Source organism: Lissotriton vulgaris, chromosome 1_1, assembly GCF_964263255.1.
Source record: "Lissotriton vulgaris chromosome 1_1, aLisVul1.2, whole genome shotgun sequence".
Classification (NCBI taxonomy): Eukaryota; Metazoa; Chordata; class Amphibia; order Caudata; family Salamandridae; genus Lissotriton; species Lissotriton vulgaris.
Window position 1 is genome coordinate 795,084,513 of NC_141685.1, and position 16,816 is coordinate 795,101,328.

Here is a 16,816-nt window from a genome sequence, read left to right on the forward strand (position 1 = left end):
AGCTCAGTGGAATAGGAAGACCTATCAGTAACCCAGGATCATTCGAAAAAACCCCATCCAGGATGTGACCCGCCTGGTGAGTAGGAGATTTAACCAACTGTTGGAGACCATGGGCGGATAGGGAATCCAAAAGAATAGAAGAGTCTCTGGAAGTAGCATCATCCAAATGGAAGTTTAGGTCACCCAGGACCGTTAGTTGAGCGCAACCAAAATAGGGTTGCAAGATGTTAAGCAGAGAGTGGCTAAAATCAGTTCTAGGACCTGGGGGCCAGTAAATCAGTATACCCACAAAAGGGGAGGCCCTAGGGAGACCAATTGAAAAGTGAAGGGCTTGGAAGAGGTCAGAAGGACCAGACAATTCCAAGATGCAACAGGAATGGGAAGTCTTATATAGAATTCTCAGTCCACCTCCTCTGCGCCCAACTCTGTCCAACCTAGCCTGCGCATATCCCTCCGGAGTCGCATCTACCAGGTCAGGGCCAGAATGGTCAGAGGCACAGGTTTCCGTTATAAACACCCAGGTGGGCCTTCTCGCAGAGACAAAGTCATTGAAAGTGAAATTGTTTCTCACCAAAGATCTTGCATTGATGAGAAAACCACTTTCCTTCAAGTGACTGGTGGTACACGATAGGTGAACAGGGAGTAAGGATCTGGGGGGGTCGTCAGTCAACAACCCACCCCGACTGAGAAAGCAGCCAAAGCATGGAGAGAGGTGAAGCACCTCAGGAGGACAAGAGAAATGGCATGGTAATTGAGATGGTTTATAGGCACGCATATCTTGAATAGTATATTTAAAAATTGCTTGTATGCCTACCTCCGGACTGCGAATCTCCCCATAATTCCCGTCCATTATCCCGTCCTTAGCGCGGACGGGCGCAGACGGGCTGGACTCTGGCGTGACTCCGGCGCGCGACGGGCACTCCCGCTGCGCGTTTGTATGGCCACTTTAAGTAGTTGTCCTGCGTGTCCCGGGAACACTAGTCCGCTGACCGAAATGGCGCCGCCGAGCGTCCCGTTTTACCGCCAAGATGGCCTCGAATAGTTTTGCCAGTTTGATTTTACGCACATATTTATATAGATCTATTCGTGTTTCCGCTAGATCTATTTTGTTGGTTGGGCAAAAGTTCATACCCCGTTTTAATAGTTTTAGTTCCAATTCTGTGAGGATTTTTGAAGATAGGTTGATCACCTGTAACTCTTGATCTTGACTTATCAGAGTTTTATCCTGTTCTTGGTCTAATAATTCCATTTCTGCCGCATGCTCCTGGTCATCTTTCCCACCCGATTTGCGCCAAAACCTTGTTCCACGCTTCCGTTTGCCTCTTCTTGTCTGTTTCTGCGTGTGCTTCCACGTCCTCTTCCCCTTCCTCTGTTGTTTACCATTGGTGACATAATTGATTTTTCCCAATTGGCACTCCAACAGAAAAATTCCGCCTTATTCATTTCAGATGCAATCCTTCCTTGATCACTGGCTGCCATTTGATAAAGTGCTAAATCATCAAGAAGGGAGGGAGAAGAAAGGTGTTATCCGTTCAGCTTCCTTGAACTCAATATGCAAAAAATCAATAGGGAAAAGGATCACTTGTCCTTCATAACCTAGGTATGCATTTTTTCGACGTGTCCTAATTAAAAAACCCTCATACACATGTCTTAAGAATGGTGTGGGTGGTATATCTTGGTTCTCTGCCTATCGAACACGTGTCTGCATCATCATCGGGTTAGTGATTTTGCAGCCTCCACCCGGAGGAGTACCCCTGGTTAAGACAGTAGTGATCAGTGATGTGTTATAAGGGCAAAATCTATAAAAATCTCGTACAGCCAGAATGTGATTATAATTGGTCTGGATTCGAGATGGAAGTAAAAATATTTGGCGTGCGTTTCAAAGAGTATTTAGGACTCTCACGCACTGTTTTGAGCTAGTATACTTAAAAAGGTCGACATGTTTCAGCCCTTGTTTGCACATGTGTGTCAGGTGGGCTTTCTTCAGGACCAGCGTACAGTGTGATCAGAGATCATTGGTGTCTCCCCAAGTGACGTCCTAGAAAGAGATTTTATTTGCAAGGAGCAACGTGAAAGAACAAGATGTATTAATCTTAATCTTAGTAAGGTCTTGTAAGTACCTGTGAATACAAGAAACAAGAGGGAAGGGGAGGAGGAAGGGTAGGGGTTTAAGGACACATATAGGAAAGCGTTTTCCTTTCAGGTTACAGCAACTGGAAAATGGCAATACTTTGTCAAACCACACAGCCATCAAATGGCAAAGGTTCACTCTCTCACTCTATTTTATCTCATAAGGACAACATGACTCTGCCTATTCTGTTAGATGCCTCAACTCTGTATTATAACATTAACAATACTGGCAAAGCAATTTGTTTAGCACAGGTCATGGTGGTATAAGCGGGAATGTGTTACAAATAAGGTCCTCAATACACCCATGCTTCCATTCGCATCCTTTCAATGTGAGTGAAAAAGCTCACTGTGCCCGTCCATTCTCACTTGATTACAGAATGGAAAACGTTTGTTATCTTATTGTTATATTCAAATTCGCACTCACTCACTCTCGCAATGCTGATGGTAATATTGGTAGTAAACACAGGTTTAAATTCATGCGGGTTAAGTAAATGTAAATGTAATGTAAATGTATGAAGCTTATATAGCGCATGACTTACCCTGGGGCATCTCCGCGCTTGCTTAGGGAACCCGTCCTAGTATTCCCCTGTGAGATAACCCTGGCAGGGTATCCACAAGGTGAAAGCCAGGCATCCCACCGCGAGGGGCCGATGTGGAGATTAAGCAAGCTATTGCCCAGAGTCGCAGAGTGTGAACCTGTGAGTCGAGAAGGCACCGGAGCGAGAATTAACGAGTCCGTGGAATTATTGAGCCCAAGACCCGCCGAGGCGGGGAATTGAACCCTGGTCCAGGGCCGAACTCAAGCTCCAAGTTTGCCACCTCTAACCCCTGAGCCACACTTCTCCACTGCCTGTACGATTTTATTTGGCCAGAGTAATGTTGCGCCATTAATGCTGATTTATTTTTACGACCGCATTCAGCCGCCGGAATTAAAAAATGCGGGAATGTGTTCCAAATAAGGTCCTCAATACACCCATACTTCCATTCTCATCCTTTCAATGTGAGTGAAAAAGCTCACTGTGCCCGTCCATTCTCACTTGATTACAGAATGGAAAACGTTTGTAATCTTATTGTTATGTTCAAGGTTCGCACTCACTCACTCTCGCAATGCTGATGGTAATATTGACAGTAAACACGGGTTTAAATTCATGCGGGTTAGGGCTGCCTGTACGATTTTATTTGGCCAGAGTAATGTTGGGCCATTAATGTGGATTTATTTTTACTACCGCATTCAGCCGCCGGTATTCAAAAATGCCCCCCCACATACCTTACGCGGTGCAATTTGATGCCTCAACGGGTCCGAGGGATTGTGGGAGGCCTGCTAATTAAAGTTTAGAAAAAGTGGCATGTTTAGTAAAAAAAACAAATACTTTACAGTTTTTTTGCTGGCGTGATGGTTCCTCCAGTACCTGCGGTCTCGTGGTGAGCACGACTTGTGCTGACTCTTCCTCTTCAAAACCCGGATGTTTGGTTCTGCTTCCGGGTGTAGGTTTATAACGATACTGGATCGGAATGGAAACTGAAGGAAGACTATGCGTCCATAGCCCACCGAATGTTTTTTCGGATACTCGATAAAGTTATTAAAAAATTGATTAATAAAAAAGGGGACAGATTATTTTTATTAGACAAGTGATTTAAAAACCTGTGTTAATTAAACAAGGGATATGATGGATTTAGTGGTGTGAATTAAAGCGCCAGACTCATTTAGGCGAACGTGGCTCGAATTTCGGAGATGGATGGTCCTTGTTAATATGTGTAGATCATTTTTGTTGTTAACTCTATTGAGGGCATTGCCGTTTATATTTCCCATCTGAGTCGAAAAAATCTATTTTTATATGACTGTGACCAATCAAAAAAGGGGGGGGGACATTGGATGCAACCGTCTCCACTTAATTAAACACATTCGTCATTCTATTTTGAGAAACTCATCAGTTGTCTTTTGAGAAGTTCATCAATTATTCAGGCTCAGCCAAGGAATGTGATCATTGAGTCATTGTGTGTCAGTTTTTAATCTGTGCACCCATCTTTGCTCCTTCTCAAACAGGATTTTTTCTGCGTTGTTGTTTTTTACCATGAGTGTTTCCAAAACCATCCATTGTAGGTCTGCAATTGTGTGACCTGCCTCTGTGTAGTGGTTACTCATTTTAGTAGTGCTCTTCCTGCATTTGACATTACTTCTATGTTTGCATATTCTTTTCTTCACTTTTCGGCACGTCATGCCGATGTAGCGCATGGTGCATGGACAGGTGATCATGTAGATCACGTGGCTTGTGTTGCAATTTGTATGATTTCTCATTGTCCAATTCAAATTAGGTAGTAGTTGTATAGTTTTTACAGCGCTTGTGAGGGCGCAAACTGAACAATTTTCACATGGGAAATGCCCTCAGACCGGGGCGTGGTCCCATAAACGCGGGATTTCAGTACCTTGTTTTTTGGGTGGTGGTCTAGTATGAACTAGTATATCTTTTAGATTATGTGTCCTTTTATTCACAAACCTCGGTTTTGGCCAGGTCAAATTGGCAGAAGTCAGGATCCTCCAGTTTTTGGTGATTATTTTTTTCACATTGTTGGACGCTGTACTATATGTTGTGACACATGTCAGTTGGTCTTGTTCAGAAGATCTTTGGGCAGTTTCAAGCAGACTGTCTCTATTCTGGTTTCTTGCTCTCTTGTTACATTTGTTGATAATTCTGAATGAATAGTTACGATCTTTCAACTTATCACATAGGTCATCTGCTTGTTTTTTTAATTCTTCGGTTTTGCTGCAATTTCTCCAAAGTCTTAGAAACTGGCTGTAAGGGAGGTTTTCCCTTAGTGGACGTGGGTGGAAACTCTGAAAAGAGAGTAAATAGTTTTTTGCAGTCGGTTTAAAGAAAGTTTCTTGGTTGCAGCCGGAAAACTTACTGAGCTTCAATTTGCGGGTGAATCTGTAGATGTCCATTCTAGAATCTGCATAGTTTAAATTGCAAGGAGGACAGTACAACAGTCCTAAACCTAAGACCGATATTTCTCCCGCAGTCAGTTTTAAATCAGTTAGATTAATTACTGATTTTGGGGTTTCTGTTGTTCCCCATTCCGTTTCTGGAATCGTTTCCAGCGACCCCGCTATCCCTGCTGGCCTCCGTTCTTGTTTGCGGGCATGGCACTTGCGTCGCTGGCTGCACTTGAAGTTTGCTCTTTGCCTTTTGTGCCAATAGGTTTTCGTGGCCTCAGTGTCTCTCGGCGGTCCTGGCACAAATAGTTGACTTCTTGGGCCAGTGAGAGCTTGATGAACCCCAAACTTGAATCCCTAATCGTGTCCCCCTCGAGATCACTTTTGGCTGCTGAACTAAAGTCAGAAGCTGATATTGATGTAACCGTAGTTTCACTGGCTGGTCACAGAGCTGGTCTACTCACTCTTGCTCTCGCTTTAACTTCCTCATATCGGCGAGCAAATGTGAAAACTTGCCCATTCTGATAATCAGCTCTGTCTCTCTCAAATTTCTTTTCATGATGGCCTCTTCATCCTTGTTTAATCTAAACATAATTTCGTCCCTCATCTTCTTTATTTGATCAGTTATTTCCAATGTAGAAATTTTGCATGCCAAGGCATCAATTTCCACTTGTAGTTCGGCCCGATCGCTTTCGGCGTATTTCACCAAAATATTCATAAGTTTGCTTGAAGACTCTAAGTTGGACTCCGCCCACTCTGCCAACATAGCGGGATCTGGGTTGTCATAGCTGGGGGCTAGGGTGATACGCAGCCCCCTTGGTACTCGTCCAACTTGCAAATATCTCGACAAAGACCGGTGCTCCCACCACTTAGACTGTTCAGAGCACATGAGTCGCTCTAATTTTCTGAACAAGTCTCTCGTGCTGGGGCTACCGGTGTTGAGGCTGGCTTTTATCGTGGTAGTTGATCCCCCAGCTGGGGAATCAGTAAACAGAGTATCTGCAGCCTCCGCTCGGCTACATAGTACGTCGGCGGACATTGTTTAGGGCGCTATGCTATCTGCAATATCAAGTTGCACTCGAAAACAACGGCCGCTGGGACTCAGCACAATGTCCTTCCCAGCGCCGTGCACACTCCCCACTGAAAGTTCCGCAGGAATCCTACCTGGGACAGAATGCCAAAACACCGCTCTGGACAACCGGCACAGGACGTGCTGACTTCACCTACCCAGGCGGTCAATCGGCAGCTTTCAGGGGCTTCTTGTGGCTTGCTCCACACTGGTGTAACGTCACTCTGGGTTCCGGAAAATCCGAGCCAGCTGCTTCCTGCCATGTCGCCCAATGCGGGGAGGGATCCGAATCGTACCGTTGAAGCGTTTGGTGCCGAGATACACGAAGAATCGTCACCAACACACACAAGCCCTTGGCAGGCAGGAATGCCGAAGAGTAGACCCAGAATTTGCTGGTGCAAAGTTTAAAGTGGTTTTATTGTGCCCAGCGCATCCGCCATGACGCGTTTCGGTTCCTCACAAAGCTTGATCACATGACATACTACGTGCATTACAGACGGGCTTTTAAAGTGACAGTGCACCAATGGAAATTGACATTTCAAATACAATGACAATGAGAGGCATGAAAATGAAAAGTGTTCTGTGCAAAATACGGCAAGATTACTATGTACAATAAAATACTGTTTAGAAATCTAAGCAATAGGGGAACATCCATGTAGGGCTCCCTCGACAAAATAATAAATAAATATTTTCAAATCGTAATAGCAACAAGAGGAAAGGTGGAAAAATGCAATCCCAATAACCCCTTCCTCCAACTCACTTTGTAGCTGATATAGTGATACAAGGCCCATCAACATAGTGCAGACAAGAAATGGATTAGTCTCCTGATTTGCACAGTCGCTAGATTGAATTAATATAATGGACAACCATCATAAATACCATCTGATTTCATGAAGCCCAAAGTGGGCACTAATAATTCATCACCATTGGCAAATAATAATTAAAACCCTCAGTTTTAATTATTAATATTAAATATATATATCCAAACCAAGTCCTTCTCGTTCGGCCGTTTTGTTCTAGGCACAAAGAAAGAGCGAGGACCACCAAATTCTGTCGATTGCTGTTTTTTATTTAAATTCCAAAAAATGAAACCGCAGCCGTGACGCGTTTTGTCCCTCAAGGGGGACTTGATCACATGACGCGCTGCTAGTGATGACAGTTTCCTAAATGCATTACACTTTTTTTTTATTTGATACCATGTGATTATTTTCTGAAAAAGAATAATAACGGAATGTCACAGTACATGAGATTGGTAGCCCCAATCATGTACTCTGCCACAGTTTCTCCACTGTGTTCATAGTTGTTGATACAGTATATGAGTTAAAAATAAATATATGCATGAATGCAATTTGTCAAAGCTGCCAAACTATGTGAAGAAATATATAAATATATAAATGAATACAAATATATAGACACATAAATATCATTAAAAATACATCACATTTGTTAGCTGATCGATGTCTCGGTTTTAATACCAAAGTATGGCTTCAATACATGAAAGTATACTTGAATAAGTACTGGTAATGAAGAAAATGATAGCTTTATTGACCTTCACCATGTTCGCTCTATAATTCCTAATTCCGTTAATAAATAACCAAAGTTATTAAAGCTTGAAACCCTGTGCAAAAAAGTGAGTTGTGTTGTGCAAACTAATATATCTCAACTGTGGAAAGACTAAATAAATAAAATTAAAACGATAGGGATGGATTGGGCAGCAGGGATGTTTAAAACTATATTATTAGAGGTTCTTTGTTAGAGAGAAAAGGGGGAGGGAGATTTATCGAATATGTGTTTAAATACATTTGTTTATGAACCAAATCAATAAAGGTAGAAAGATTTTAATTGTATCAGTCCAAAAATAGATCTTTTTATTTTTATTTGTGTTTCATTTAGAAAATCAGAACCCTGAATATTCTAGTTGTATAAATTAGCATGCAATTCTTCTGTGGCATTTAACCCTTTGGGGTGCTTAGTATCAAGATTTAAAATGTATAGCATCTCCAATGTGCCCTTTCTCGATCTCCTCCCCTTTTGGTGATTGGAATGCAGTCTATTAAATAGTATTGCAATTCCTTGGGATTGCTTGCATGTTTTTCATTGAAGTGGCAAGCCACCAGTTATGCGGTGTCATTGTTCCTGATGGCTCGTATGTGCTGAAGCACCCTTTTGTGGCCTTGTAAGATGGTACTGCCTACATATTTCAATTTGCAAGGGCACTCCAGCACATACACCACATGGTCAGTCTTGCAATTTAATGCTTTGTCAATCATTATGGTTTGTTCCCCAAATTCTGTCTTGTATCCCATCATTGATACCCCGTGTTGGCACGCTTTACAGATTTCACATTTATGGAACCTCATTCCTTGAGCTAGCCATGTATTCATCGTTGGAGGACCACCTAGGTAATTTTTGACCAATTTATCCTTCATGGACTTGCCCCTTCTATATGATATGGAAGATTGTTTAGAGACTAGGGAACCAATAACAGGATCCTGTTTTACCAGGTGTCAATTTCTCTTTATTATTTTTCTCATGTCGGTTATATTTTAAAATAAATCTGAATGTTTCCGGTGTATCTGAAATCTCCTTCACCTTCGTTTTGGATTTAAGAAGGGACAATCTGAATTCTGGTTGCTTTTTGTAAGGGCATTTTCCAAACATTTTTTACTCTACCCTCTCTCCCTGAGTCTGCTTAGTCATTCATCTTGTGCCTTATGTAGGTCCTGATCATTACTGCAAATCTATTTCAGGCTCAACAGCTTGCCATAAGGTATACTTTGTACCAGGTGCTCAGGATGGGCACTAGTGGCATGCAAAATGGCATTGCCAGCTGTTGGTTTTCTATGACATTTGGTTTCCAGTTTGTCACATTTAACGTATACTTCAATGTCCAGAAAATTCACTGTTTTGTTACGAATATAGGCACTAAAATTTAAATTGAGCTGATTTCTGTTAATATAAGAAACTAAATCCTCCGCTTCATCCTGTGTACCATGCCAAACCAGGAAGAGGTCATCAATGAACCTCCACCATGCCATAACATGGTTACTCATAGCATCACCATGTTCCTTCATGAAAACCAGCTCCTCCCACCAGCCCATATGCAAACATGCATAGCTGGGGGAGTAGCTGGCTCCCATGGAAACACCTCTAGCCTGCTGGAAATAAGCATTCTGGAACATAAAGATATTGTTTGTTAGACAGCTTTCCACTATGTTCATTAACATATTGGTATGCTCAGTATAATTCGAACCTCTGCGTGTTAGATAACACTGTAAAGCTCTAAGACCATCCTTGTGTCTAATGGAGGTATATAAGGAGGTCATATCAAGTGTGATTAATAGATAATCATTGTTCCACTGAAAATCACACACCTTCTCCAAACAATCACTGTGTCTCTGATATATGATGCCAATTTTTGAACATGTTCCTGGAGTAAGAAGTCAATATAGATTGATGTTTTTTCAAAAATGATGTTCCAGACGGAGATGTTGGGCCTCCCTGATGACTTTTTTGCGTTTTTATGAATTTTGGGAATGAAGTAAAGTACCGGAGTTGTCGGAGTGTTGTTCCTCAAATACTTCCATTCATCCATAGATATTAGCCCGGTGTCCTTTCAAGCCGCCAATTTCATATTGTTTGCCCCATGGATAGAATTCAAAATGTGCTTGTTGCTTCGACCATACAAATAGAATCATTGAGTAGGGTCATGGCCTCATTGGTGTAGTCCTTGTGTTTCCATAGGACCACGTGCCCACCCTTATCCGCACATCACACAACTATATCACCATTATTATTAAGTTTCGTCATGAGTTGCTGGTACTGCAGTTCTCTTTTGTTTTTTGGTGCATTTGTATCTTTGCTCCATGTGCTTCCACCTGTCTTTAAACTTTGAACCTTTTGATTGAGATTTTTTAAATCATTGACGACTTGCTCATGGAAAATATCTATCAAATCTTTTAACATCATGGGGTAAAAAGTTGAGTGAGGCCTGAATGGTGTTTGACTTGCTTTTTGAATATTTACGGGAGACAACAAACTGTCTTCACTTGTCATCCAAGTGTCTCCTTCCTTCAATAAATCTTGCAGTACATCGACCAGCAGGCCTTCTGAATCTCTATTGAGCGTTGTTGTACATACTTCCTCCTGTATTAGAGTATCAACATCGGTTTTGTTTGGGGCCCCTGGTTTTGACCATTTGGATTGCCTAAAATATTTTTGTAACTTAAGCTTTCGAACACTCTTGTAGATGTCAACTCATGTGGTGGCATAATTAAAGGAGCTTTCAGGACAGAAGGAGAGACCTAAAGCTAAAAGTTGTTTATATATATATATATATATATATATATTACCTACTGGGGGTCACCAGTAGGTAGTTATAGTTTGGACCTAGTTACCATAGGAAAATCGCAACATTCTATTCCCAATAACTTTGGCGCCGATTGACGAATCTTCTCGAAATTTTCAAAACTTATAGACCGATCCAGTCCACTCCTATCTTGAAAGTTTCGGGGTGATTTGGCAAACGGAAGCTGAGAATAAAGGAAGGTTCAAAAATGTGTTTTCTCCATGCAATTTTCCATAGGAAACTTTAGACAAGGCTACAGCCCGAACTGCTGAACGAAATTACACAACATTTAGCAAAAAGGTAGCCCTTGGTTCAGAAAGAGCCCTTTTTGTTAAATGGTGTAAATCCGTTCAGTAGTTTTTAAAATATTAACGGAAAAAGAAATATATATATCTGTGTGGAGCCTAACCACACATCTCACCGTGAGATCTGATTGGTTGTCAGCACATCATCCAAGAAGTGTTGGCAGCCATCTTGAGACCAATATACATGATAGCACCTCATTAAAAAGCATTGCAGTTAATAGAAGGTTTTAAGACTTTAGTTACATTATAAATCATTTGTTGATGGTACCATACTCATTTTAGGAATTGTGGTGTGTTCTAAGATGATTTTACCTTGTATAAAAGCCTTCTCCTAGAATATCATTAATCATGTTTGAGAGAAAACTATTTTATCATGCTTTTCCCACAGAGGTTTGGAAGGTGATCAAAAAGCTCAACTGAGAACATATTTTCTGTAAATTAACATTATCTTTCTCAGTCATGTGAGAATGAAGTCTAACATTCTCAGTAAAACCTGTACATGCAACAAGGGCAGAGACTACCCGTTGATTCCTTTGTGATCTACTGCCACTTCTCAGAGTGTTCTAAAGAACAACTAGAGCGCTAACAGTCTAACTTATGACAAACGTATTGCACACCTGAAGCCATCTTGATTGGAATAAAGTGGCAACTCTTAAAACATTTCATTTGAAAAGGAACAAAAGTAGGGGGAATATTTTGCCATAGAAAGTATGATTAGTGCTGCAGAAAGAAAAATGAGGGCACATTTTGAGTGACTTCTCAAATCCTCTTCTATTTCATTAAAACATTCTGACATGCAGACTGAAACATGCACTTTCAATACCAGCAGCAGACTTCCCTGGTGAGCAGTAGCTTTACTACAGTGATCTAATAGGCAACTAGAGTGCTAACATTCAGATTTTATGGCAAATGTGTGACACATCTGAATTCCTTCTTGATGGAATCAAAGTAAAAATCTGAAAGTATTTCCTACTGAGGAGACTGTAGTAAATAAGGAAACTAGGAAACTTCATAACAAATAAGTCTCCCAAGAGGGCCACCAGAGACAAAAGAACCCAAATGTAGCACAAATATCACCCAGATGTAGCCCAAGTATAGCCCAATGACAGAATGTCCCAGAGTGTTCTAAAGAACAACTAGAGCGCTAACAGTCTTACTTATGACAAAGGTATGGCACACCTGAAGCCATCTCGATTGGAAAAAAGTGGTAACACTTAAAACATTTAATTTGCGAAGGAACAAAATTAGGGGTTCATTTTGCCATAGATATTATGATTAGTGCTGCAGAAAGAAAAATTAGGGCACATTTTGACTTTTCAAATCCTCTTCCATTTCATTAAAAAATTCTGACATGCAGACTGAAACATGCACTTTTAATACCAGCAGCAGACGTCTGTGGTGAGCAGTAGCTTTACTACAGTGATCTAATGAGCAACTAGAGTGCTAACATTCAGAATTTATGGCAAATGTGTGACATATCTGAATACCTTCTTGTTGGAATCAAATTAAAAAACTGAAAGCATTTCCTACTGAGGAGACTGCTGTAAATGAGGAAATTAGAAGCTTCATAACAAATAAATCTCCCAAGATGGCCACCAGAGACAAAAGAGCCCAAATGTAGCACAAATATCACCCAGATGTAGCCCACATATAGCCCAATGACAGAGGTGTGCAAAACACTTTTTTATTTTTTGTGTTTTTGCAGTTTTATATAGTGCAGACTTGTCAGGTATTGGAGTGCTTTACATGAGCATTGGTTACATCACACAAGAACAAATTCATTTTGGTTGTAGACATGGGGAGATTAAGTGATTTGAGCAGAATCACAGAATGTCGAGCTGAGATGAAGACTGAGATCATGGAGATGGGACCTAAAAATCCCTCCCTTTCCAGCTTAGCCTGGCCCAGTTGTCTAGGGTGTCTTCCTGAACCTAAGGATGAGATCAAGAGCCTGGGCATCTGGATGGAACGAGATCTCTCCCTCAGAACCCAGGCATCCAAACTAGCGGGTGTCTGATTTGGTCTCCTCAGATCAGTTCGCAAGATACTGCCCCTCATCCCTTTCCCATCGAGAAAGCTCCTGATCCAGAGTCTGATTATGTCCAGGCTGGATTTTAACAATGCGATCTACCTTGGGGCTCCTGAGAGCACTCTGAACAGACTCCAACAAGTTCAAAATGCGGCAGCACGAACACTCTATAACATCCCCATGTCCTGCTCCGCTAAACCAGCATTGAGGGCATTACACTGTCTGCCAATACGGGAAAGAGTGAAATTTAAATCCCTATGCCTTGCACACAAAATCTTGCAAGGCAAAGGCCCCCCCATCCTTCAGAAGATGGTGATCCCGTACAAAGCGAGCAGAACTTTACGCTCAGACTATCAACACCTGTCTTTCGTCCCCAGGGTAAAAAAGGCCCGCTCAGGAGGAAGGAGATTTTCTGTCAACGTTTCCACCCTCTGGAACGCTCTCCCCATAGGTTTGCGCGCTGAACCGTGTCTCTTGCGCTTCCGAAAACAACTTAAGACCCTCCTCTTCTGTTAATTTTCTCTCCGTTTCTGCTATTTCTTATTCTGGTTGGTGGCAAAAGCGCAGGGATGCTCCAGGGTAACCGGGCGCTATATAAAACCGATAATAAATAAATAAATACATAAATAAGCAGAAACTCCAAGTTGGTTCCCCAGTTGCAAAGTCTGCAGCTCTGGAAGTAACACCACATCCTCTTCCCTAAGTGCAACATTTAATCAAGTGGTCAACTGGATAAAAAACATAAAGATAACAAATAATTTAAAAGTGCTTTGTCACTATTTGCAAACTCAGAAAATATGTCCTCATTTTAGTTTTTTAGAGCACTAACCATAATTTTGATGCAAATAAGACCCTCTCATATATGTAATTTCTAAAGGAAATGTTCTAGGTATTACAGTTTTGATTATATCAAGATGATTTCAGGCGGTCCACATTTTTGTAATAAATATAGAATGTTAGCAATCTAGTTGTTCATTAGGATACTATTGAGAGGCAGAGGCCAGGGGCACGGACTCTGAAAATTAAAGGCAGGTAGGAGGGTGCAGAGGCAACAATTTGACGACACTGGGCAGGCAGGAAGGGCAGTGGCAGTACAACAGACTATGGAGGGCAGTGGAAAGGGGGGCAGTGGCAACAAACCAACAATACAGGACTGGCAAGAGAGGCTGTGGCAATATAATAGACCATTGTGAGCAGAAGAAAGAGGCAGTGCTAGTACAACCAGCAGACCTGATTCAGCCAGGAAACGTCCAATGTTTTTAAGCCCAAATGGGCTTTCTTTGATCTGTCTCCTGTCTACAATCTCCTCTTTTTCAAAGTACGGGGAAAATCAATACCACAGTATTTTTCAAAATCTCCCTCTTACCAAGTTCAAAATGTAAGCAAGTATGGTAGATTGGATCATGGAAGGCAGAAGGAATTGGGGTAGGGACATGGACTCGGATAACAGAGGACAGGAGGGACATGGAGAGGTGCACCAAACTGACCCTACAGGGCAGGCATGAGGGTTTGCAGCAGCTCAATACACCACACACGGCATGCGGGACGGGAGTGCAGCACAACAATCCATAGAAAGCAATAGGAAGGGGAAAGGAACATGGGCAACAGACAACAGAAGGAAACAGGCAATGGTAGCTAGCTGACCATAATGGACAGACAGGAGAGGAAGCTGCAGCATAACAGACCATAAAGGGCAGGAGGGACGGATCAGGGGCATTGTAATGGAAGAGACAAGCCAGGAGGGAGGGAATAGGGGTCTGCACATGGAAACAGAGGGCTGGGGGCAAGGGGGCAAGGGGGCAGGGCAGGAGTAGCAAGATGACCATGGAGGTCAAGCATGATGGGTCCTAGAAGCAAGACAGACCATGGAGAGCAACAGTGAGACTACAATGGCATACACACAGACCATGGAGGGAAGGTGGGAGGGGGTCAGGGGCAGCAAGCTGACCACACAGGGAAGGTGGGAGGGGCCGTGGCAGCACAGAAGACCATGTATGGCAAGCGGGAGGGTTAGTGGCAGCACAATGGCTATGATGGGCAAGAAGGAGGGTGCAGGGGCATGCACAAAGGACCATAGAGGGTCCGGACCTGGGCACAGACAAGGGAGTTCAGGGGAAGGGGCCTCACAACAGACCGCGCGGGACAGGCAAGAGGAGAAGTTGCAGCACAACAGACCAGGGAAGGCAGAAGGGTGAGGCAGTAAAATGGACCATGGAGGACAGGAGGAAAGGGATAGGGGCATGGAAGGTGGACAGGCAAGGTGGAGGTGGCAGTGACAGTTTACAGTCTTCTGACAATGCTAGGCAGGTGGCAGGGGAGTGGCAGCTCAACAGAACACTCAGAGGAGATAGGAGTGGCAGGTCCATGGAACATGGTGGGCAAAAAGGATGGAGCTGGGGCATGCACACAGACATCAGAGGGCACGGGGAAGGAGAATAGGGGCAGCAAGCTAAGCACAGAGGCTAAGCAGCAGGTCAATGATGGGGCATAGAATTGGGCAATGGGGGGCAGGAGGAGTGGACTGGTACATCATGCTAAATAGAGGGCAGTGGCAGCACATCAGATCATGCATGGCAAGAGGGAGGAGGCTAGTCCATGGATTCAGACAACACAGGATAGGGAGGAGGTGGATGGGGCAGCAAGCTAATTGTTCAGAGAAGGCGGGAAGGCCAGTGGCAGAACACCGGCCACACAGGACTGTACAAAGGGAGCAGGGACATGGACTTGGACAATGAATGGCTAGGAGGGGGAAGGCAGAGGCAGCAAGCTTGGGTGGGGACATCACAATGCCAGGCCCTGCTTCCAACCCCCACCATCTATTCTGATATGCATCTTACTTAACATCTAAAAAAACTTGAAATTTGCTAAAAAAAAGCAAAGATTACAGGGACGGTATAGTTAGATTCAGATTTCACTCATACACAACCAGTGAAATTCAGCAGTTATAGTTACCTGAGCTAACTATAACTTACGCACCCGCAATGTACTGCTAATGACCTCAGTGTCAGATTTCACTCCACGGAATCCGGTTGTAGTATACAATGGTCCACCCCCAAACGTCACAAACACTTTGAAGTCAATACACAAAGTATTTGAGCCATTAGGTGAGGGAAAATAAGAGAAATTAAAAAAGGAAGGGAAGGGAAGAGCCAGCAGGGAAAAGGAGAAAAAACCTGAAATGGCAAAAGATATCTTCATAAAACATTAGACAAATGGCAATAGACTACTCTCATAATTGATTGCTAAAGGAAACCTATATACCTGCATATAGCAACTCAAAAACATCAGGCGGACTGCCATTAACCACGCTCCACTCCCTACCTTGGATACCTGCTTGGAGTACAAACAAGATTCAATAAACATCTGCAAATTACTAAGAGGGTCTTATGTATATGCCTAACCCAAAACCGGACACATACCAACAATAGGAGTGGAGGTAATGTATAAAGAGGAATCTGGAAGGCAATGCTGGAAAGAAAACAGCTTATAATATCAGTTCCCTTCTTTCCAATTAACTAAGAATCTCCGTAGTATTTATCCATAGATACGGCAGTGCGTAGGAAGAAAGAACCACAACACTCCGATCCCGATTGGAAGATAGGATACTTTAGTTAAATAATACTTTTGAAATACTTTTGAAATGAACAGCCACAGAATACGGTAGCACGTAGTTGTGTCCACCACAGCGCTCCGCTTCCTTCCCTTTATCCTCAATGTCTTAGATGATAGAAGTAAATAAACAAATTACAGAATACGGTAGCGCGTAGTTGTGTCCACTACACTGCTCCGCTTCCTTCCCTGTATCTCCAAATAGAAACAAACAATACAGTATATACGGTAGTGTGCAGTAACCTCACCGCTACACTCTGCAATCACAGAACCAGCACCGGGTCAATTGTAGTCTGAATAAGCTTTTGGGGGAAAAATACAAACCATTCCAGAACACGAGAACGCTCCTCCGCAATGCTCCCGGACCATGACGAGTATCCCGGCAACGCGTAGC